The sequence below is a fragment of the Manis javanica genome, chromosome X (genome assembly GCF_040802235.1).
Source record: "Manis javanica isolate MJ-LG chromosome X, MJ_LKY, whole genome shotgun sequence".
Classification (NCBI taxonomy): Eukaryota; Metazoa; Chordata; class Mammalia; order Pholidota; family Manidae; genus Manis; species Manis javanica.
In genome coordinates, this window is record NC_133174.1 from 51,703,862 (window position 1) to 51,729,811 (window position 25,950).

Sequence of the window (25,950 nt, forward strand, 5' to 3'; positions counted from 1 at the left end):
TGGGGACAATAGTAAAGCATGGAGAATATAGTTAATGATTCTGAAACACCTTCCTATGTTGACAGATAGTAGCTGAACTAGTTGGGGGGAGAATTTAATAATATGGATAACTGTTGAACCTATGTGTTGCACACTTGAAACTAATATGATCGTATATCAACTATACTTCAATTAAAAAAAAGAGTAAAGTTTCTAGCAGAAAGATCTGTGCTGAAAGAGACAGTCTGGACTTGAGCAAATTTGAGCTTCTTCTTAAAAATTAAACTTTTTATTTTGAGATAATTATAGATTCATATGAAGCTTTAACAAATATCAGTGATATTAGCAAGATGGAAAACTAGGATGCTCCAGGCCCTTGTTCCCCCATGGAAATGCTAAATGAACAATAATGGATGGATCAAAGTAGATTTGTGAGAACTCTAGAAACTGGTTATGAAGCTACAGTAGCCAAATGAATGCCTAACTAAAAAAAAGCTGTATCCAAAACAGAAAAAATCATAGTGCTTTTGCTCATCCTTGACCCACCCCTTCCCAGTGCAGCACAGTGCAATTGAGAGGATTGTGCCCAATTCCCAGTTTCTCCTTCAGGATAGAAGGAAAAGAGTGGAAGTTGCTTGTAACACTCTGGCTTGTATATAGGCAGCCCAAGGGATTGGTTTCTGTCTCTCTTGACTTGGAACACTGACAGGAATGGTGGCACAGTTTGCTTATCAGGCTGGAGGCTACACAAAGCAGTGGTAGGTGAGAGCTGCAGGTGTTCTGCATACCCACAAGTGCCTAGGGGCCAGAGATTATGGGCAAATGAAGACAAGAGAACTTCAAGAGATGGGTGAAACTCTGAGGGAAATTAGTCTATTTAAAAGCAGCCAAGTATATGGGGAATGGGAATAAAAGCACATGCACAGGCACAGGGAAGATGCCTTTCCAGAAAAGGTTTAAGTGGATCCTGAGCCTTTAAACTGGGCTGATCAGTGTAGGCATTCCCTGGTATAGAGTTAGTCCACAAAAACTGGGAGAAGTAGCTGCTTTTTAAATGCCTGAATTTCAGCAAAAGAGGATGAGTCATAAAATGGAATGGGGAAACAGTTCAATCAAAGGAACAAAATAAATATCCAGAAACTGACCCTAAAGAAGCACAGGCCTATAGCTTACTTGATAAAAAATAAAACAACTGCTTTAAATAAGCCCAGTGAACTAAGAAAAAAACAGTGCACAAGTAAAATGAAGAAATTATTTAGGACCAAAATGAGAATGTCATGAAAGAGATAGAAATTATAAAAAGAACCAAACAGGAATTCTGGAGTTTAAAAAAAATCGCAAAAACTGAATTGAAAAGTTCACTAGAGTTCAACAAAAATTTAATCTGACAGAAGAATTAGGAAACCTGAACACAGGTCTTGAAATTATTGAGTCAAAGGAACAAGAAGGAAAGAGAATGAAGAGAAGTGAATAAAGCCTAAGGAATTTATGTGATACCATTAAGTGCACTAATGCAGGCATTATGGGAGTTCCAGAAGAACTGAGAGAGAAAGGCATGGAGAGGTTATTTAAAGAAATAATGGCTAAAAACTACCCAAATTTGAGGACAGAAATGAACATACAAGAAGCTTAATGAGCAGTTGGAGCAAGATGGCGGAATAGGAGGTCACTATGATAACCTCCTCCAATGTACACTCTGAGGAGGCAACTACATTGAATAGAACTTACTCTGAAAATTACCTGAAGACCATAGAACAGACCATCTATACTTGATAAAGAAGAAAAGACGACACTGAGAAGAGTAAAGGGGCAGAGACATGACCAGTTGGGATCCAAGCCCTTCTCCTATCAAAGCACACAAGTGGGAAGGAGAGGAACAGAATGGGAAGGCGATAAAGTCCCAGGAACCTGGCACACCTGTTCCTGAGGATCTGATCCAGGAAGATGAGTCAACTTCACATTGGGTTTTGAAGATTAATGGGGCTGGACACAGGGAGAGTTGGAGTGCTGTGGGGGGCCCAAGTCTCTGCTCACTTGTGGAGGACTGGTGTGTTCTGCCTATCCCTTGAGAGCCAACACAGAAGCAGAAGTTAGAAAGATTTGCTAGCTTTGGGAAGTGTGCTGGAGGGACAGTGGTCTGAGGAAGCACCCTCCAGAGAAGAAAAGGCAGGGAGACAACATTTTTCCAGTCTTCCCTCAGCCTAAATAGTGGGCCACTTTTTGAAGCCATCTGTGAAACTTTCCACCTACCCCAATGGCTCGGCCCTGGTATGCCCCTGCAGACCTGCCCCACCCAACATATATAGGCTGGTATTTAGCCATTGCTGGCAGACAGGCAGAGGATAGCCCTGAGCACAACACATCCCAGAACAAATGCCAGAGATCACACAAAGGTGCAGAAGTGGGAATCAAACATTGCTGGCAGACAGGCACACAAAGGTGGGGACCCACCATTGATGGGAGACCAGAAGAAGGTGGGCCCCACTCACAGTCCACCAACAGCAATCAGGGCACATCCACAACACAGAGCTGGGCTCTGGTGAGTAGGAGGTTTTGCATTTCTAGGCACTGTAGGACATGTACTGCATAAAGTGACTATTTTCAAGACCAGGAGGCATAATCTATCAAATACAAAATAGGAAATACAGAGAGCCAGACAAAATAAGGAGGCAGAGGAGTATGTTCCAAACAAAAGAAGAAGACAAAACTCCAACAAAAGTGCAAAATGAAATGGAGCGAAGCAATCTTTCTGATAAAGAATTCAAAGTAATGATTATAAAGATATTCCCTGAACTGGGGAAAGGAATTGAAAATCCCAGTGAGAACTTCAACAAAAAGAAAGAAAAAAGTACAGAAAAGCCAGCCAGAGCTAAAGAATAAAATAACCAAAAGGAAAACATACAATAGAGGAATGAATAGTAGGCTGCAGGAGGCAAAGCAATGGATCAGCACGCTGGAAGTCAGAGTAGTGGAAAATAATGAAGCTGAGGAACAGAGAGAAAAAATAATTTCTAAATGTGAGAAGATGCTAAGACAGCTGTGAGACAACTCCAAATGAAACAATATTCACATAATATGGGTCCCAGGAAGAGAAAAGAGAGAAAAATTCAATATGAAGAATTAATAGCTGAAAAACGGCCAAATCTGGGGAAGGAAACAGATATCCAGGTCCTGGAAGTACAGAGAGCCCCTAACAAAAATGAATCCAAGAAGGTCCACACCAAGACACGTAGGATTTAAAATAGCAAAGATTAAAATAAACACAGAATCTTAATAGCAGGAGGAGAAATGCAGACAATTACTTATAAGAGAAACCTCATAAGGCTATCAGAAGATTTCTCAGCAGAAACATTGCAGGCCAAAAGGGATTGGCATGAAATATTCAAAATACTGAAAAGAAAAAATCTATAATGAAGATTAATCTGGTACCCAGGAAGGTTATCATTCAGAATTGAAGAAGAGATTAAAAGATTTTCAGATAAATGAAGGTTAAAAAAAATCATCACCACTAAATCAGCCTTGCAGGATACATTAAAGGGACTTCATTAGGTGCAAATGCTCTTAAGTATAAATGTTTTCATCAGTGAAAACCAACCTATAGTAAAGGCAGCAGATCAATCACAAAGACAGTATGAAGTTAAAAAGACAAAAGTAGCAAAATTAATTATACACAATATTAGTGAAGGGATACACAAAATAAGATGTAGATTATGACACCATATATATATACAATGTGGGGGGGAGAGAATAAAACAGTAGTACCTTTAGAATGTGTTAAAAATTAAGCAACCAGGAGGCGGAGCCAAGATGGTGGCGTGAGTAGAGCAGTGGAAATCTCCTCCCAATAACACATAGATCTATGAAAATATAACAAAGAAAACTCTTCCTAAAATACAGACCAGAGGACACAGGACAACATCCAGACCACATCCACACCTGCGAGAACCCAGCACCTCGTGAAGGGGGTAAGATACAAGCCCCGGCCCGGCGGGACCCGAGCGCCCCTCCCCCCAGGCTCCTGGGGGGTGGAAAGAAACCGGAGCGGTTTTTTTTTTTTTTTGGCGAGTGCTTTTTGGAAGCCATAAAGGGACAGGGACCCCAGTGCTAGGGAGGCAGGGCAGCAGGACTGGTGAGTGGGTGCCTGGGACAGGTGCCTGAGGACAAAGAATAGCACGCGTTTTCCGTTTTTTTTTTTTTTTGGCGAGTGCTTTTTGGAGGCCTTAGGGGGACAGGGACTCCAGTGCCAGGGAGGCAGGGTGGCAGGGCCGGTGAGTGGCTGCCTGGAACCGGTGCCTGGGGACAGAGAGGGTCGCGTGTTTTTCCCTTTTTTTGGCGAGTGTTTTTTGGAGGCCATGGAGGGATGGGGACACCAGTGCTACGGAGGCGGGGCGGCAGGACCAGTGGGTGGGTCCCGGGGACCGGCGCCTGAGGACAAAGAAAATCATGTGTTTTTTACTTTTTTTTTTTGTTTGTTTTACCTCTTTCGTTGTTGCTGTTGTTGTTTTGGTTTGGAGAGTGCTTTTTGGAACTCTTAAAGGGGCAGGACAGGACATCTAGACCAGAGGCAGGGAATCTGGGGATCTCTGGGTACACTAACCCCCTGGGCAACAGGGAGCACAGAGGCCCCTTAAGGACATAAATAGCCTCCCGGCCGCTCCCCCTCCAACAGGGCTCCACCATTTTGGAGGAGCAGCCCCAGCCAGTCCACACCCACAACAACAGCGGAGATAAACTCCATAGCAAACGGGCAGGTAGCAGAAGTCCTGTCTGTGCAAAACTGACAAGCATAAGCCACTAGAGGTCGCTTTTCTCCCAGGAGCGGAAGGCCACAACCCAAGAAGGGAAGCTCTTCTAGCGGTCACACGTACCAGCTCTGCAAACTATCTCTATCACCATGAAAAGGCAAAACTACAGGCAGACAAAGATCACAGAGACAACACCTGAGAAGGAGACAGACCTAACCAGTCCTCCTGAAAAAGAATTCAAAAAAAAAATCATGAACATGCTGACAGAGATGCACAGAAAAATGCAAGAGCAATGGGATGAGATGCAGAGAAAAATGCATGAGCGATGGGATGAAGTCCGGACGGATATCACAGATGTCAGGAAGGAGATCACAGAAGTGAAACAATCCCTGGAAGGATTTATAAGCAGAATGGATAAGATGCAAGAGGCCATTGAAGGAATAGAAACCAGAGAACAGGAACACATAGAAGCTGACACACAGAGAGATAAAAGGATCTCCAGGAATGAAACAACACTAAGAGAACTTTGTGACCAATCCAAAAGGAATAATATTCGTATTATAGGGGAAACAGAAGAAGAGAGAGGAAAAGGGATAGAAAGTCTCTTTGAAGAAATAATTGCTGAAAACTTCCCCAAACTGGTGGAGGAAATAATCGAACAGACCACGGAATTACACAGAACCCTCAACAGAAAGGATCCAAGGAGGACAACACCAAGACACATAATAATTAAAATGGCAAGGATCAAGGACAAGGAAAGAGTTTTAAAGGCAGCTAGACAGAAAGAGGTCACCTATAAAGGAAAACTCATCACGCTAACATCAGACTTATCGACAGAAACCCTAGAGGACAGAAGAGAATGGCATGATATATTTAATGCAATGAAACAGAAGGGTCTTGAACCAAGGATATTGTATCCAGCACGACTATCATTTAAATATGATGGTGGGATTAAACAATTCCCAGACAAGCAAAAGCTGAGGGAATGTGCTTCCCACAAACCACCTCTACAGGGCATTCTACAGGGACTGTTCTAGATGGGAGCACTCCTAAAAAGAGCACAGAAGAAAACACTCAACACATGAAGAATGGAGGAGGAGGTATAAGAAGGGAGAGAAGAAAAGAATCTCCAGACAGTGTATATAACAGCTCAATAAGCGACCTAAGGTAGGCAGTAAGATACTAAAGAAGCTAACCTTGAACTTTTGGTTACCACGAATCTAAAGCCTGCAATGACAAAAAGTACATATCTCTCAATAGTCATCCTAAATGTAAATGGACTTAATGCACCAGTCAAAAGACACAGAGTAATAGAATGGATAAAAAAGCAAGACCCATCTATATGCCGCTTACAAGAAACTCACCTCAAACCCAAAGACATGCACAGACTAAAAGTCAAGGGATGGAAAAAGATATTTCAGGCAAACAACAGTGAGAAGAAAGCAGGGGTTGCAGTACTAATATCAGACAAAATAGACTTCAAAACAAAGAAAGTAACAAGAGATAAAGAAGGACAATACATAATGATAAAGGGCTCAGTCCAACAAGAGGATATGACCATTTTAAATACATATGCACCCAATACAGGAGCACAAGCATTTGTGAAACAAATACTAACAGAACTAAAGAGGGAAACAGACTGCAATGCATTCATTTTAGGAGACTCCAACACACCACACACCCCAAAGGATAGATCCACCGGGCAGAAAATAAGTAAGGACACACAGGCACTGAACAACACACTAGAACAGATGGACGTAATAGACATCTATAGAACTCTACATCCAAAAGCAACAGTATATACATTCTTCTCAAGTGCACATGGAACATTCTCCAGAATAGACCACATACTAACTCACGAAAAGAGCCTCAGTAAATTCCAAAAAATTGAAATTCTACCAAGAAATTTGTCAGACCATAAAGGTATAAAAGTAGAAATAAATTCTACAAAGAAAACAAAAAGCCTCACAAACACATGGAGGCTTAACAACATTCTACTAAACAATCAATGGATCAATGAACAAATCAAAATAGAGATCAAGGAATATATAGAAACGAATGACAACAACAACACAAAGCCCCAACTTCTGTGGGATGCAGCGAAAGCAGTCTTAAGAGGAAAGTATATAGCCATCCAGGCACACTTGAAGAAAGAAGAACAATCCCAAATGAATAGTCTAACATCACAATTATCGAAACTGGAAAAAGAAGAACAAATGAGGCCTAAAGTCAGCAGAAGGAGGGACATAATAAAGATCACAGAAGAAATGAACAAAATTGAGAAGAATAAAACAATAGCAAAAATCAACAAAACCAAGAGCTGGTTCTTTGAGAAAATAAACAAAATAGATAAGCCTCTAGCCAAAGTTATTAAGAGAAAAAGAGAAATGACACAAATCAACATAATCAGAAATGAGAACGGAAAAATCATGACAGACTCCATAGAAATACAAAGAATTATTAAAGACTACTATGAAAACCTATATGCCAACAAGCTGAAAAACCTAAAAGAAATGGAGAACTTCCTAGAAAAATGCAACCTCCAAAGACTGACCAGGGAAGAAACAAAAAAGTTAAACAAACCAATTACGGGCAAAGAAATTGACATGGTAATCAAAAAACTACTCAAGAAAAAAACCCCGGGGCCGGACGGATTCACCTCGGAATTTTATCAGACACACAGAGAAGACATAATACCCATTCTCCTTAAAATGTTACAAAAAATAGAAGAAGAGGGAATACTCCCAAACTCATTCTATGAAGCCAACATCACCCTAATACCAAAACCAGGAAAAGACCCCACCAAAAAAGAAAATTACAGAGCAATAAAACTGATGAATGTAGATGCAAAAATACTCAAATAAATATGAGCAAACAGAATTCAACATTATATCAAAAGGATCATACACCATGACCAAGTGGGATTCATCCCAGGGATGCAAGGATGGTACAACATTCGAAAATCCATCAACATCATCCACCACATCAACAAAAAGAAAGACAAAAACCACATGATCATCTCCATAGATGCTGAAAAAGCATTTGACAAAATTCAACATCCATTCATGATAAAAACTCTCAGCAAAATGGCAATAGTGGGCAAGTACCTCAACATAATAAAGGCCATATATGATAAACCCACAGCCAGCATTATACGGAACAGCGAGAAGCTGAAAGCATTTCCTCTGAGATCGGGAACCAGACAGGGATGCCCACTCTCCCCACTGTTATTTAACATAGTACTGGAGGTCCTAGCCATGTCAATCAGACAAAACAAAGACATACAAGGAATCCAGATTGGTAAAGAAGAAGTTAAACTGTCACTATTTGCAGATGATATGATACTGTACATAAAAATCCCTAAAGACTCCACTCCAAAACTACTAGAACTGATATCGGAATACAGCAACGTTGCAGGATACAAAATTAGCACACAGAAATCTCCAGCTTTCCTATACACTAACAATGAAGCAATAGAAAGAGAAATCAGGAAAACAATTCCATTCACCATTGCATCAAAAAGAATAAAATACCTAGGAATAAACCTAACCAAAGAAGTGAAAAACTTATACTCTGAAAACTACAAGTCACTCTTAAGAGAAATTAAAGGGGACACTAATAAATGGAAACTCATCCCATGCTCGTGGCTAGGAAGAATCAATATCGTCAAAATGGCCATCCTGCCCAAAGCAATATACAGATTTGATGCAATCCCTCTCAAATTACAAGCAACATTCTTCAATGAATTGGAACAAATAATTAAAAAATTCATATGAAAGCACCAAAGACCCCGAATAGCCAAAGCAATCCTGAAAAAGAATAAAGCAGGGGGGGTCTCACTCCCCAACTTCAAGCCCTACTACAAAGCCATAGTAATCAAGACAATTTGGTACTGGCACAAGAACAGAGCCACAGACCAGTGGAACAGATTAGAGACTCCAGAAATTAACCCATATATGGTGAATTAATATTTGATAAAGGAGCCATGGACATACAATGGCGAAATAACAGTCTCTTCAATAGATGGTGCTGGCAAAACTGGACAGGTACATGTAGGAGAATGAAACTGGACCATTGTCTCACCCCATATACAAAGGTAAACTCAAAATGGATCAAAGACCTGAATGTAAGTCATGAAACCATTAAACTCTTGGAAAAAAACATAGGCAAAAACCTCTTAGACATAAACATGAGTGACCTCTTCTTGAACATATCTCCCCGGGCAAGGAAAACAACAGCAAAAATGAGCAAGAGGGACTATATTAAGCTGAAAAGTTTCTGTACAGCGAAAGACACCATCAATAGAACAAAAAGGAACCCTACAGTATGGGAGAATATATTTGAAAATGACAGATCCGATAAAGTCTTGACGTCCAGAATATATAAAGAGCTCACACGCCTCAACAAACAAAAAACAAATAACCCAATTAAAAAATGGGCAGAGGAACTGAACAGACAGTTCTCTAAAAAAGAAATACAGATGGCCAAGAGACACATGAAAAGATGCTCCACATCGCTAATTATCAGAGAAATGCAAATTAAAACTACAATGAGGTATCACCTCACACCAGTAAGGATAGCTGCCATCCAAAAGACAAACAACAACAAATGTTGGCAAGGCTGTGGAGAAAGGGGAACCCTCCTACACTGCTGGTGGGAATGTAAATTAGTTCAACCATTGTGGAAAGCAGTATGGAGGTTCATCAAAATGCTCAAAACAGACCTACCATTTGACCCAGGAATTCCACTCCTAGGAATTTACCCTAAGAACGCAGCAATCAAGTTTGAGAAAGACAGATGCACCCCTATGTTTATCGCAGCACTATTTACAATAGCCAAGAATTGGAAGCAACCTAAATGTCCATCGGTAGATGAATGGATAAAGAAGATGTGGTACATATACACAATGGAATACTACTCAGCCATAAGAAGTGGAAAAATCCAACCATTTGCAGCAGTATGGATGGAGCTGGAGAGTATTATGCTCAGTGAAATAAGCCAAGCGGAGAAAGAGAAATACCAAATGATTTCACTCATCTGAGGAGTAAAAGAACAAAGGAAAAACTGAGGGAACAAAACAGCAGCGGATTTACAGAACCCAAAAATGGACTAACAGGTACCAAAGGGAAAGGAACTGGGGAGGATGGGTGGGCAGAGAGGGATAAGGGGGGGGAAGAAGAAGGAGGGTATTAAGATTAGCATACATGGGTGGGAGGGAGAAAGGGGAGGGTGGGCTGTACAACACAGAGAGGACAAGTAGTTATTCTACAACATTTTGCTAAGCTGATGGACAGTAACCGTAATGCGGTTTTTGGGGGGACCTGATATAGGGGAGAGCATAGTAAACATAGTATTCTTCATGTAAGTGTATATTAAAGCTTAAAAAAAAAAGAAAGAAAGAAAGAAAAGGGGATTACTCATTGATAGGATAAAACTATTGGTAAATCAAAGATCAACGCATGCTTTATATATCCTTAATGTTGATCACTTAAAGGGTGTCAGATGATCAGCTATGGAGGTACTCTTTTCTGATAATATTCCTTTCTCTTAATAATAAAAAAAAAAAGGCAGTTCCTGTGTGCTGCCCTGCAATGAGTTCTACACAGTGGTATAGAGGACATGTCAAAGTGTGGGCAAAGGGTCTGTTTGTTTCTATGCAGAAGATCAAGGCCTAGCTTGGCTACCTAGAAAATGAACTAAGATACGATATGAGGAGGAGCTTCCGGCATCAGCACTCTCTGGAATACTTGTGCCGGGGGATGATCATCAAAAAGCCTCCACAGGGATCCGGACGATGCTGCCGTTGTGGCTGCATCCACCCCACCGTCTCCTGGACTTGCCACTGGAATGAGGAGGGAGATGTCTAGGCTGGCATGTGCATACAGTGAGACAACGAATTTGACCGGATCTGTACTGTTGGAACTCAACCAGGAGTTGAGAGGGGTGCAAGTTGTAGCACTCCACAATCTTATGACTATAGACTATCTATGGTTAAAAGAACATATGGGATGTGAACAGATCCCAGAAATGGGTTGATTAAATTTGTTTGATTTCTCTCAGACTGTTCAAGTAAAGTTGGACAATATCCATCATATCATAGACAAATTTTCACAAATGTCTAGGGTGCCTAAATGGTTTTCTTGGCTTCACTGGAGATGGATGGTAATTATAGATTTGCTTTGTTTATGTCACTGTATTCCTATTATGTTAATATGTGAGCGCAAGTTAGTTAGTAGTTTAAAACCTATACATGCTTAAGGTACTCTACAAGAAGATATGTCAAAGAAATAATCAATCCTCCCATGTTTTCTTCCATATGCTACCTCTATAGCTTTTCTTCTTCCTTCCTAATTACAACCCTTAAATAGAATTCGTGCCTCATATCGAAGTTACCGAGTATCATAATTCCTCCAGGTGGTAAAGATACCTTGAGACATGTGCTGGGCATAGAAGCCACAGGGCATAAATCTGCAAAGAAGTAAAAAGCTAACCTTTTCAAACAATATGGATTCTCTCTCACTTACCAACTTTACATTTCCCTGTATGGCCCCTGAAGATGACTGGTTAGCCAGAGACAGGTAAGATTCCCCAAGGGAGGAACAACCTAAGACAGGCACAGTCGCAGAGGGGCCATCAGTTGAGAAATTGGGGATCAACAGAAGTGAGGCTCAGAACCTCACCCCCCCTGTTTTGAGAGAAATCTTCTGCATCCATGTATGTTTTGCTGCCCTTGTCTAGCTTGGCTAGACAAAAATAAAAATAATAATAATAATAAAGGGAGAAATGTGGGATCAACATATAAATCAACTATAAAAAATCAAACGAATATTCATATTTGACCTGATTGTTTATAGTTCATAATGTGTGATCAAAACCGAAAGTTTCTGTGATGAATGCCCTTGTACTGTTCACCATGTAACAATTTATTCACTATGTAAGAATTCGTTCACCATGTAAGAACTTGTTTGTTATGCTTCAGAAGATTGGAGACTGACGAGAATTAGGCTTGAGATGGATTAATGATTGTGCATTGAGCATTGACCCCCCTATACAGAATTTTATTGTTGTTAACAACCATTGGATCAATAAATATGAGAGATGCCCTCTCCAAAATAAAAAAAATTAAAAAAATTAAGCAACCATAAACCTAATATAGACTGTTTTATATATACATAGGAAGCTATACATTAACTTTATGGTAACCACAAAGCTAAGCCCATAATAGACATACAAAATATAAAAGGAAACCAACCAAAAACCTAAAGAAAACAGTCAAATCACAAGGAAAGAGAACAAAAGAGGATGAAAGAACAGAAAGGAACTACAAACACAACCAGAAAACAATGAACAAAATGGCAGTAGTACATATGTATCGATATTTGCCTTAACTAGAAATGGAGTAAGTGCACAAAACAAAAGACAAAGTGTGGCAGAATGAATAAAGAAACAAGACCCATCTATATGCTGTTTACAAGACTTACTTCAGACCTAAAGACACATATAGGCTGAACGTGAAGATTTTCCATGCAAATAGAAGATAGAAAAAAGCAGCAGTAGTAATACTTATCATACAGAATAGAGTTGAAAACAAAGAAAGTAAGAGGAGACAAAAAGGGCATTACAAAATGATAAAGGGATCAGTCCAACAAGAGGATACAAAAATTATAAATATTTATGTACGTAACATAGGAGCACCCAAATATGTAAAGCAAATATTATCAGACCTAAAGGGAGAAGTTGACAATAATACAATAATAGTAAGGAACTTTAACAACACCCCTATACATCAATAGATAGATCATCCAGACAGAAAATGAATAAGGAAACAGAGGCATTGAATGACACATCAGACCAACTGGACTTAACAGATACATACAGAACATTCCATCCAAAAGCAACAGGATACACATTATTCTCAAGTGAACGCAGAATGTTCTCCAGAACAGATCACATTTTAGGACATAAAAGGAGTCTCTCAATAAATTTAAGAAGACTGAAATTGTTTCAAGCATCCTTTCAAACCACAATGAATCAAAACAGAAATAATTATAAGAAAAAACTAAAAAAATCACAAATGTGTGGAGGCTAAACAAAATGCTACTAAATAATCAATGGATCAATGACCAGGTAAAGGAGGGAATCAAACATATGGAAACAAATGAAAACAGAAACACAATGACTCAGAATATTTGGGATGCAGCAGAAGTGGTTATAAGGGAAAGTTCATAGCAATACAGGCCTATCTCAAGAAACAGGAACAAACTTAAATAAACAATCTAACAACTAAAAGAACAAAGCCCAACGTTAGTAGAAGGAGGGCCATAATAAAGATCAGAACAGAAATAAATAAAATAGAGACTAAAAAAAGAACAGGAAAAAATTAATGAGACCAAGAGATGGTTTCTCAAGAAGATAAACAAAATAGAAAAACTCTTAGCAAGACCTATCAAGAAAAATGAGGACACAACTAAACAAAATCAGAAATGAAAATGAGAAGTTAAAACAGAAATTATAAGAGAATTATATCAAAAATATGCCTTAAATAAGTTAGTCAACCTATAAAAATGGATAAATTTCTAGAACATACAATCTTCCAAGAGTAACCAAAGAAGAAGTGGAAAATCTGAACAGATTAAGAGTAATGAAATTGAATCAGTAATCAAGAAACTCCCAATAAACAAAAGTCCAAAACCAGATGGCTTCATGGGTGAATTCTACAAAACAACAAAGAGCCAATATCTGCCCTTCTTAAAGCATTAGAAGAGGATGGAATACATTCCAACTCATTCTATGAGGCCAGCATTACTCTAATACCAAAACCAGACAAAGACACTATAAAAAAATTACAGACTGATACGCCTGATGAACATAGATGCAAAGATTGAGAACAAAACAGAAGTGAGACAAATTTAAAAATTAATCAAAATGATCATCATGACCAAGTTGGATTTATTCCAGTGATCAAAGATGGTATGTGTAAATCAATCCACGTAATACAATATGTTAACAAAGGGAATGCTAAAAACTATATGATCACCTCAACAGGTGTTGAAAAAAAGCATTTGACAAAATTCAACATCCATTTATGATAAAACTCAGTAAAATGAGTAGAGAGGGACTATAAGAAACATAAGGAACATATATGACAAATACACAGATGGAACATATATGACAAATACACAGACAACATCATATTCAATGGTGACAAGCTGAAAGCTTTTCCTCTCAGATCAGAAACAAGACTAGGATGCCCTCTCACCACTTTTACTCAACATAATACTAGAAGTTCTAGCCATGACAATCAGACAAGAAAAAGAAATAAAAGGCATCCACATTTGTAGGGAAGAAGCAAAACTGTCACTATTTGCAGATGACATGATACTATATATAAAAGCCCTAAAGACTCTGATAAAAAACTATTCAGACTAATAAATGTATTTAGTAAACTTGCAGGATACAAAACCAATATACAGAAATCTATTGCATTCCTATATGCTAATAACTAGCAGAAAGAGAAATCAAGAAAAAAAATCCATTTACAATTTGCATCAAGAAGAATGAAATTCCTAGGAATAAGCCTGAGAAGAAAGACCTATACCATTAAAGCTATAAGGCTTGATAAAAAGAAACTGAAGAAGACACAAATCAATGGAAATCTACCCAAATTAATACTGTCAAAATGGCCAAGCTGCCCAAAGCAATTTACAGATTCAATGTAATCTCTATCAAAATGGCATGGCATTTTTCACTGAACTGAGCAAATAATCCTAAAATTCATACAGAATCACAAAATACCCTGAATAGCCAAAGAAATAATAAGAAAGAACAAAGCTGGGGGTATGATTCTCCCTCATTTAAAGATATACTACAAAGCTACAGTGATTAGAACAGTATGCTACTGGCACAAGAATAGATACATGGATCAATGGAGCAGAATAGAGAGCCCAGAAATAAACCCATGCATATATGGCCAATTAATATGTGACAGAGGAGGTAAGAATAAAGAAGAGTGTGAAAATAGTCTCTTCAATAAATTGTGTTGTGAAAACTGGACAGCTCCATGCAGAGAATGAAACTGAATCACTGTCTAACACCATACACAAAAATAGACGCAAAATGTATTAAACATCTAAATGTAAGACATGAAACCATAAAACTATCAGAAAAAGACATAGGCAAGAATCTTTTCAATATCAGCATGAATAATTTTTTTCTGGATACATGTCCTGGGCAAGGGAAACAAAAGCAAAATCAAACAAGTGAGACTACAAACTAAAATGCTTCTGCACAGTAAAGGAAACCATCAACAAAAGTGTAACCTACTGTATAAAAGAATACATTTGCAAATGATATAGCAGATAAAGGGCTAATATTCAAATATATAAAGAACTCATATAACTCAAAACCAAAAACAAACTAATAATCCAACTAAAATAAATGGGCAGAGGACCTGAACAGACATTGTTTCAAAGAAGACATACAGATGGCCAACAGGCACATGAAAAGATGCTCCACATCACTAGTCATCAGAGAAATGCAAATCAAAACTACAATGAGGTATTACCTCATCCAAGTCAGAATGGCTACTATCTGAAAGACAAGAAGTTAGTGTTAGTGAGGACTGTAGAGAAAAGGAAACCCTCTTACATTGTTGGTGTGAATGTATATTGGTACAACTATATATATATATATATATATATATATATATATATATATATATATATATATATATATATATATATAGGAATATTATTCCTCCATAAAAAGTAATGAAATCCTGCCATTTGCAACATGGATGGATCTAAGTGGTGAGAGGGTAGTATGCTTTCAGAAATAAGTCAGAGAAAGACAAATACCATATTTCACTTATATGTAGAATATGAAAAAAATGAACAACACAAATGAACTAGACACAGGACTCTGGTGGTTATCATGGAGGATGGGTTGAGTTGAGTGGGGGAAAGGAAAGAGTTGAAGGGGATAATGATGCAAAAAGTATCAATTATAAATTAGTCATGGAAATCAAGGCACTGCATAGAGAATATAGTCAATAATAGTGTCATATCTTTCTATGTTGACAGTAACTACACTTGTGTATTTAATAATGTAGATACTGTAAAATCACTATGTTGTATATTTGAAACTAATATAATATTGTATTCAAGTAGAGTTCAATACAAAAAAGAAATGAAAGGACATTAGATAGTGTCCTGAAGATATACAAAAATATAAAGATGTCTGGTAAAGGTAAACACAGACAAAACATATTATTATTGTAATTTTTGTTTATAACTCCACTTTCAATGTTTTTATTGGATTTAAAAGACAAAAGTATAAACATGACTATAAATCTTTGTTAATGGGTACACAATACATAAAGATAAATTTACTAAATCAATAATATAAAGCACTGAGGAGGCAAATCTTTAAAGAGTAGAGTTTTTGTTATCTGATTGTGGTTAAGATGTAGTAGTTTGTGAGGGCTGCCAATACCAAGTACAACACACTGGATGTCTTAAATATCAAAAATTTATTTTCTCATTGTCCAAGATCAAGGTATTGGCAGGGTTTATTTCTTCAGAGACCCCTCTCCTTGGCTTGTAGATGGCCATCTTCTCCCTATTTCTTCACATAGTCTTTCATCTGTGGCTGTCTGCATCCTAATCTGCTCTTCTTATAATGATAGTAATCATAACGGATTAAGAACCATCTATATGACCTCACTTTATCATAATTACTTCTTTAAAGGCTCTATATCCAAATGCAATCACATTTGAGGTGCAGGAGGTTTAGACATCAGCATATGATTTTTTGCAGGAGAGCACAGTATAGCCAAAACACATTATTAGTGTCAAATACATTATTATATCTTTATGATATATCATGCAATCCACATGGTAATCACAAAAGGAATGTCTACAGAATATACACAAAAGGAAATGAGAAGAGAACCAAAGTACATCACTAAAAGAACAAACTAAAAAGAAAAGAAGGGAAAAATGGAAGAAATGAAGGCCAAAAATCTAAGACAAACAGAAAAAAATTATAAGTCCTTTCCTATCATTAATTACTTTAAATATTTAGTTAAACTCCACAATCAAAGGGCACAGATTGGTACAATGAATAAAAGACACAGGATCCAATTATATGCAGTCTATAAGAGACACACTTTAGATTGATGGTCATGCATAGGTTGAAAGTAAAAGGACTTAAAGATGTTCATGCAAGAACTAACCAGAAAAGAGTAGAGGTGGTTATGTTAATATCAGAAAAAATAGACTTTAGGCCAAAACCTGTTACAAGAGAAAAAAATTATATAGTGATGAGACAGTCAATTCATTAGGAAGATATAACAATTATAAATATATATGCACCAAGCATCACAGTTTTAAAATATATAAAACAAACACTGACAAAATTGAAGGGAAAAATAATTCTACAATAATACTAGTAGACTTCAATACCCTACTTTAAATAATGGATAGAACAGACAGAAGAAAAATTAAATAGAGGACTTGAACAACACTATAGATATAATAGACATAGCAGAGATATATAAAACACTACACTAAAGAACAGCAGAATAGAGGGATTAAAGATGGTGAGAGAGGTGAGACAGAAACCTCCTCCCAAAACCACATATAATATGAAAATATAGCAAATACATCTAATTCTGAAAGAGCAACAGGAAAGAAGGCTGCAGCAGACTGCCTACACCTAGGAAAAACAGCAGACCTCAAGGAAAAGGGTAAAGCACCAAACCCGTGATCTAAAGGGACCCAAGTGCTTCTCCCACCCCAGCTCACTGGAGGCAGGAAGAGAAATGGAGTGGGGAGGGGGTGGAGGCCTAGTACTGCTGAACACCCAGCCCTAGAGATCTGCTCTAGGAACAAGAACCTCCATTACATGGTGCTCTGGAGATAAGTGAGGTTGGAAAGCTAGGACAAGTGGAATACTTAGAGACACTGAGATTCCAGCTGCTTCTGAAAAATATGTATCCAGAACCAGCCGCTCTGGGACAAAAGAAAGGTGGGCAGTATGAGAAACTTTCTAACAGTGAGAGGGTGGCTAAAAGGGCATGGATTGCACAGAGATTGCTGCTCAGTAGAAAAGACAGGTGGACAAAACTGTCCAGGCACAGTCTGCCCAGCACATTGGGAACTTTCAGGAGCTTCAGGCATTCCATCCCCCTGGCTGGCTGCGCAGCGATGAGGCCTCCTACTGCAACACACAGTCTGCTGCACCTTCCTTCTGCCTGGCACCACCTTGCAAACCAGCTGCCCCCACCACTGTGCCAGGCCAGCCAGAGGGAATCCCTGCCTATGGCAGCTACAAGTGGAAAGCACAGAAGCATCTCCCTGCATGCTAGGCCAACTGGCCCTGGCAGCAGAGGCAGGCACTGCAACCGGGAAGCAGAAAAGAGCTTTTTCCTCCTGACAGGCACAAGCGCCACTCACCTGCGACTGGCACAATCGCTCCAGGGGCTAAGTAGCTCCAGAGAGTAGAGCTTCTGGGCACTAGAGGGTGCCATCTACAAATATGAAATGTCAAAGGAACCTGGTTCAACCTAAAATCCCAGAAACACCAGAAAGAGGGCCAAATGAAACTGAACTCATCAATCTTCCTGAAGATTTCAAAATAAAAATCATAAAATTGCTCACAGAGCTATAGAAAAATGTTCAAGAACTCAGGGGAGAATTCAGGAATGAGATACAAATGATGAGTTCAGTATCAGAAATGAAACATAGAATGGAGGGATTTAAAAGCAGATTAGATGAAGTAGAGGAGATAGTATATGAAATAGAAATTAGAGAACAGGAATACAAAGAAACTGAGGCATAGAGAGAAAAAAGGATCTCTAGGAACAAAATAATATTGAGAGAATTGTGTGACCAATCTAAACTAAACAATATTCTCATTGTAGGGAAACCAGAAGAAGAAGAAGAAGAGAGAAAAAGGGATAGAAAGTATCTTTGAGGAGGTAATTGCTGAGAACTTCCCCAATCTGGGGAAAGAAATAATTTCTCAGTCCATGGAAATACACAGATCTCCCACCACAAGGGACCCAAGGAAGACAACACCAAGACATATAATAATTAAAATGGCAAAGATCAAGGATAAGGACAGAATATTAAAAGCAGCTAGAGAGAAAAAAGATCACATACAAAGGAAAACCCATCAGGTTATCATCAGACTTCTCAACAGAAACCTTACAGACCAGAAGGGTGAGGCATGATATATTTAAAGCAATGAAACAGAAGGGCCTCGAACCAAGAATACTCAACCTGGCAAGTTTATCATTTAAATTTGAAGGAGGGATTAAACAATTTCCAGATAAGCAAAAGCTGAGAGAATTTACCTCCCACAAACTATCTTAATGGTGCATTCTAAAGGGACACCTGTAGATGGAAGTACTCCTAAGGTTAAATAGCTGTCACCAGAGAAAATAAAACCACAGTAAAGAAAGTAGAAAAATTAAATAATAAGCAGATGCAAAACCAAACCCAGTACCACCAAAGTTAGTCAAGGGACAAAGAGTAAAGAATATGATACCTAATATACAAAGAATGGTGGAGGAAAAAAAGGAGGAAAAGCAAAAGAACCTTTAGATTGTGCTTGTAATAGCATACTAAGTGAGTTAGGTTAGACTGTTAGATAGTAAGGAAGTTACCCTTGAACCTTTGGTAACCATGAATCTAAAGCCTGAAATGGCAATAAGTACATACCTATCAAAAATCACTCTAAATGAAAAAGTTCTGAATGCAGCAATCAAAAGACATAAAGTTGGGCGGAGCCAGGATGGCGGCGTGAGTAGAGCAGTAGAAATCTCCTCCCCAAAACACATAGAGCTATGAAAATATACCAAAGAAAAATCTTCCTAAAATAGAGACCACAGGACACAGGACAACATCCAGACCACATCCACAACTGCAAGAACCCAGCGCCTTGCGAAGGGAGTAAGATACAAGCCCCGGCCCGGCGGGACCCAAGCGCCCCTCCCCCCGGCTCCCGGCGGGCGGAAAGAAACTGGTGCGGTTTTTTTTTTTTGGCGAGTGCTTTTTGGAAGCCTTAAAGGGACGGGACCCCGTTGCTAGGGAGGCAGGGTGGCGGGACCGGTGAGCAGGTGCCTGGGACCGGCACCTGAGGACAAAGAATATCCCGCATTTCTCCCTGCGGGACCGGCGGGCGATTGCCTGAGAACGGCGCCTGAGGACGGAGGAAATCGCGAGTTTTTCCCCGTTTTTTTTCTCTTTTTGGCGAGCACTTTTTGGAAGCCTTAAAGGGACAGGGACCCCGGTGCTAGGGAGGCAGGGTGGCGGGACTGGTGAGCAGGTGCCTGGGACCAGCGCCTGAGGACAAAGAATATCCCACATTTTTCCCTGCAGGACCGGGGGGCGGGTGCCTGAGACCGGCACTTGAGGACAGAGGAAATCGCGCGTTTTTCCCCTTTTTTTTTTCCTCTTTTTTGCAAGTGCTTTTTGGAAGCCTAAAAGGGACAGGGACCCCGGTGCTAGGGAGGCAGGGCGGTGGGACTGGTGAGCGGGTGCCTGGGACCGGAGCCTAAGGACAAAGAATATCGCGCGTTTTTCCCTGTGGGACCGGTGGGCGGGTGCCTGAGACCAGCACCTGAGGATGAAGGAAATCGCGTGTTTTTCCCCTTTTTTTCTCTCTTTTTGGCAAGTGCTTTTTGGAAGCCTTAAAGGGACAGGGACCCCGGTGCTAGGGAGGCAGGGCGGCGGGACTGGTGAGCGGGTGCCTGGGACCAGGGCCTGAGGACAAAGAATATCAAGCGTTCCTTCCCTGCGGGACAGGTGGGTGGGTGCTTTTTGGAAGCCTTGAAAGGACAGGGACCCTGGTGCTAGGGAGACAGGGCAGCAGGACCAGTGAGTGGGTGCCTGGGACCGGCACCTGAGGACAAAAAAAAAAAAAAAAAAAAAAATCGCGTGTTTTTTCCTTATTTTTTTCCTATCTGTTCCCTCTCTCATTGTTGCTGTTGTTGTTTTGGTTTGGAGAGTGCTTTTTGGAAGTCGTAAAGGGACAGGACAGGTCACTTAGACCAGAGGCAGGGAATCTGGGGATCTCTGGGCACTCTAACCCCTTGGGCAGCAGGGAGCACAGAGGCCCCTTACGGAGATAAATAGCCTCCCGGCCGCTCCCCCTCCAACGGGGCTCCACCATTTTGGAGGAACAGCCACAGCCAGGCCAAGCCCACAGCAACAGTGGAGATAAACCCCAAAGCAACTGGGCAGGAAGCAGAAGCCCTGTCTGCACACAACTGCCCAGCACAAGCCACTAGAGGTCGCTATTCTCCCAGGAAAAGGCCACAAACCAACAAGAAGGGAAGCTCTTCCAGCAGTCACTCGTACCAGCTCTGCAAACTATCTCTATCACCATGAAAAGGCAAAACTACAGGCAGACAAAGATCACAGAGACAACACCTGAGAGGGAGACAGACCTAACTAGTCCTCCTGAAAAAGAATTCAAAATAAAAATCATGAACATGCTGACAGAGATGCAGAGAAAAATGCAAGAGCAATGGGATGAGATGCAGAGAAAAATGCAAGAGCAGTGGGATGAGATGCAAAGAAAAATGCAAGAGCAGTGGGATGAAGTCCGGAAGGAGATCACAGATGTCAGGAAAGAGATCACAGAAGTGAAACAATCCCTGGAAGGATTTATAAGCAGAATGGATAAGATGCAAGAGGCCATTGAAGGAATAGAAGCCAGAGAACAGGAACGTATAGAAGCTGACATAGAGAGAGATAAAAGGATCTCCAGGAATGAAACAACACTAAGAGAAATATGTGACCAATACAAAAGGAATAATATTCGTATTATAGGGATACCAGAAGAGGAAGAAAGAGGAAAAGGGATAGAAAGTCTCTTTGAAGAAATAATTGCTGAAAACTTCCCCAAACTGGGGGAGGAAATAATCGAACAGACCATGGAATTACACAGAACTCCCAACAGAAAGGATCCAAGGAGGACAACACCAAGACACATAGTAATTAAAATGGCAAGGATCAAGGACAAGGAAAGAGTTTTAAAGGCAGCTAGAGAGAAAAAGGTCACCTATAAAGGAAAACCCATCAGGCTAACATCAGACTTCTCAACAGAAACCCTACAGGCCAGAAGAGAATGGCATGATATACTTAATGCGATGAAACAGAAGGGCCTTGAACCAAGGATACTGTATACAGCACGACTATCATTTAAATATGATGGTGGGATTAAACAATTCCCAGACAAGCAAAAGCTGAGGGAATTTGCTTCCCACAATCCACCTCTACAGGGCATCATACAGGGACTGCTCTAGAAGGGAGCACCCCTAAAAAGAGCACAGAAGAAAACACACAACATATGAAGAATGGAGGAGGAGGAATAAGAAGGGAGAGAAGAAAAGAATCTCCAGACAGTGTATATAACAGCTCAGTAAGCGAGCTAAGTTAGGCAGTAAGATACTAAAGAAGCTAACCTTGAACCTTTGGTAAACACGAATCTAAAGCCTGCAATGGCAGTAAGTACATATCTCTCAATAGTCACCCTAAATGTAAATGGACTTAATGCACCAATCAAAAGACATAGAGTAATAGAATGGATAAACAAGCAAGACACATCTATATGCTGCTTACAAGAAACTCACCTTAAACCCAAAGATAAGCATAGAGTAAAAGTCAAGGGATGGAAAAACATATTTCAGGCAAACAACAGTGAGAAGAAAGCAGGGGTTGCAGTACTAATATCAGACAAAATAGACTTCAAAACAAAGAAAGTAACAAGAGATAAAGAAGGCCACTACATAATGATAAAGGGCTCACTCCAACAAGAGGATATAACCATTCTAAATATATATGCACCCAATACAGGAGCACCAGCATATGTGAAGCAAATACTAACAGAACTAAAGAGGGAAATAGACTGCAATGCATTCATTGTAGGAGACTTCAACACACCACTCACCCCAAAGGATAGATCCACCGGGCAGAAAATAAGTAAAGACACACAGGCACTGAACAACACACTAGAACAGATGGACCTAATAGACATCTATAGAACTCTACATCCAAAAGCAACAGGATATACATTCTTCTCAAGTGCACATGGAACATTCTCCAGAATAGACCACATACTAGCTCACAAAAAGAGCCTCAGTAAATTCCAAAATATTGAAATTCTACCAACCAATTTTTCAGACCACAAACGTATGAAAGTAGAAATAAATTCTACAAAGAAAACAAAAAGGCTCACAAACACATGGAGGCTTAACAACATGCTACTAAATAATCAATGGATCAATGAACAAATCAAAATAGAGATCAAGGAATATATAGAAACAAATAACAACAACAACACTAAGCCCCAACTTCTGTGGGATGCAGCGAAAGTAGTCTTAAGAGGAAAGTATATAGCAATCCAGGCACACTTGAAGAAGGAAGAACAATCCCAAATGAATAGTCTAACATCACAATTATTAAAACTGGAAAAAGAAGAACAAATGAGGCCTAAAGTCAGCAGAAGGAGGGACATAATAAAGATCAGAGAAGAAATAAACAAAATTGAGAAGAATAAAACAATACCAAAAATCAACGAAACCAAGAGCTGGTTCTTTGAGAAAATAAACAAAATAGATAAGCCTCTAGCCCAACTTATTAAGAGAAAAAGAGAGTCAACACAAATCAACATAATCAGAAATGAGAATGGAAAAATCACGACAGACTCCACAGAAATACAAAGAATTATTAAAGACTACTATGAAAACCTATATGCCAACAAGCTGGAAAACCTAGAAGAAATGGACAACTTCCTAGAAAAATACAACCTCCCAAGACTGACCAAGAAAAAAACACAAAAGTTAAACAAACCAATTACAAGCAAAGAAATTGAAACAGTAATCAAAAAACTACCCAAGAACAAAACCCCGGGGCCGGACGGATTTACCTCGGAATTTTATCAGACACACAGAGAAGACATAATACCCATTCTCCTTAGAGTGTTCCACAAAATAGAAGAAGAGGGAATACTCCCAAACTCATTCTATGAAGCCAACATCACCCTAATACCAAACCAGGCAAAGACCCCACCAAAAAAGAAAATTACAGACCAATATCCCTGATGAATGTAGATGCAAAAATACTCAGTAAAATATTAGCAAAGAGAATTCAACAGTATATCAAAAGGATCATACACCATGACCAAGTGGGGTTCATCCCAGGGATGCAAGGATGGTACAACATTCGAAAATCCATCAACATCATCCACCACATCAACAAAAAAAGAGACAAAAACCACATGATCATCTCCATAGATGCTGAAAAAGCATTTGACAAAATTCAACATCCATTCATGATAAAAACTCTCAGCAAAATGGGAATAGAGGGCAAGTACCTCAACATAATAAAGGCCATATATGATAAACCCACAGCCAGCATTATACTGAACAGCGAGAAGCTGAAAGCATTTCCACTCAGATCAGGAACCAGACAGGGATGCCCACTCTTCCCACTGTTATTTAACATAGTACTGGAGGTCCTAGCCACGGCATTCAGACAAAACAAAGAAATACAAGGAATCCAGATTGGTAAAGAAGAACTTAAACTCTCACTATTTGCAGATGATATGATACTGTACATAAAAACCCTAAAGACTCCACTCCAAAACTACTAGAACTGATATCGGAATACAGCAACGTTGCAGGATACAAAATTAGCACACAGAAATCTCCAGCTTTCCTATACACTAACAATGAACCAATAGAAAGAGAAATCAGGAAAACAATTCCATTCACCATTGCATCAAAAAGAATAAAATACCTAGGAATAAACCTAACCAAAGAAGTGAAAAACTTATACTCTGAAAACTACAAGTCACTCTTAAGAGAAATTAAAGGGGACACTAATAAATGGAAACTCATACCATGCTCATGGCTAGGAAGAATTAATATCGTCAAAATGGCCATCCTGCCCAAAGCAATATACAGATTTGATGCAATCCCTCTCAAATTACCAGCAACATTCTTCAATGAATTGGAACAAATAATTCAAAAATTCATATGGAAACACCAAAGACCCCAAATAGCCAAAGCAATCCCGAAAAAGAAGAATAAAGTAGTGGGGATCTCACTCCCCAACTTCAAGCTCTACTACAAAGCCATAGTAATCAAGACAATTTGGTACTGGCACAAGAACAGAGCCACAGACCAGTGGAACAGATTAGAGACCCCAGAAATTAACCTAAACATATATGGTCAATTAATATTTGATAAAGGAGCCATGGACATACAATGGCAAAATGACAGTCTCTTCAATAGATGGTGCTGGCAAAACTAGACAGCTACATGTAGGAGAATGAAACTGGACCATTGTCTACCCTCATATACAAAGGTAAACTCAAAATGGATCAAAGACCTGAATGTAAGTCATGAAACCATTAAACTCTTGGAAAAAAACATAGGCAAAAACCTCTTAGACATAAACATGAGTGATCTCTTCTTGAACATATCTCCCCGGGCACGGAAAACAACAGCAAAAATGAGCAAGTGGGACTACATTAAGCTGAAAAGCTTCTGTACAGCGAAAGACACCATCAATAGAACAAAAAGGAACCCTACAGTATGGGAGAATATATTTGAAAATGACAGATCCGATAAAGGCTTGACGTCCAGAATATATAAAGATCTCACACGCCTCAACAACCAAAAAACAAATAACCCAATTAAAAAATGGGCAGAGGAACTGAACAGACAGTTCTCCAAAAAAGAAATACAGATGGGCAAGAGACACATGAAAAGATGCTCCACATCGCTAATTATCAGAGAAATGCAAATTAAAACTACAATGAGGTATCACCTCACACCAGTAAGGATAGCTGCCATCCAAAAGACAAACAACAACAAATGTTGGCGAGGCTGTGGAGAAAGGGGAACCTTCCTACACTGCTGGTGGGAATGTAAATTAGTTCAACCATTGTGGAAAGCAGTATGGAGGTGCATCAAAATGCTCAAAACAGACCTACCATTTGACCCAGGAATTCCACTCCTAGGAATTTACCCTAAGAATGCAGCAATCAAGTTTGAGAAAGAGAGATGCACTCCTATGTTTATCGCAGCACTATTTACAATAGCCAAGAATTGGAATCAACCTAAATGTCCATCGGTAGATGAATGGATAAAGAAGATGTGGTACATATACACAATGGAATACTACTCAGCCATAAGAAGTGGAAAAAT

The 25,950-nt window shown here is 39.4% G+C and overlaps 1 protein-coding gene across 1 annotated transcript in view; it reads right to left on the bottom strand.

Annotated features, from left to right (window-relative positions):
- Nucleotides 1-25,950, bottom strand: part of MTMR8 (myotubularin related protein 8) — a 125,863-nt gene that overhangs the window by 3,627 nt on the left and 96,286 nt on the right.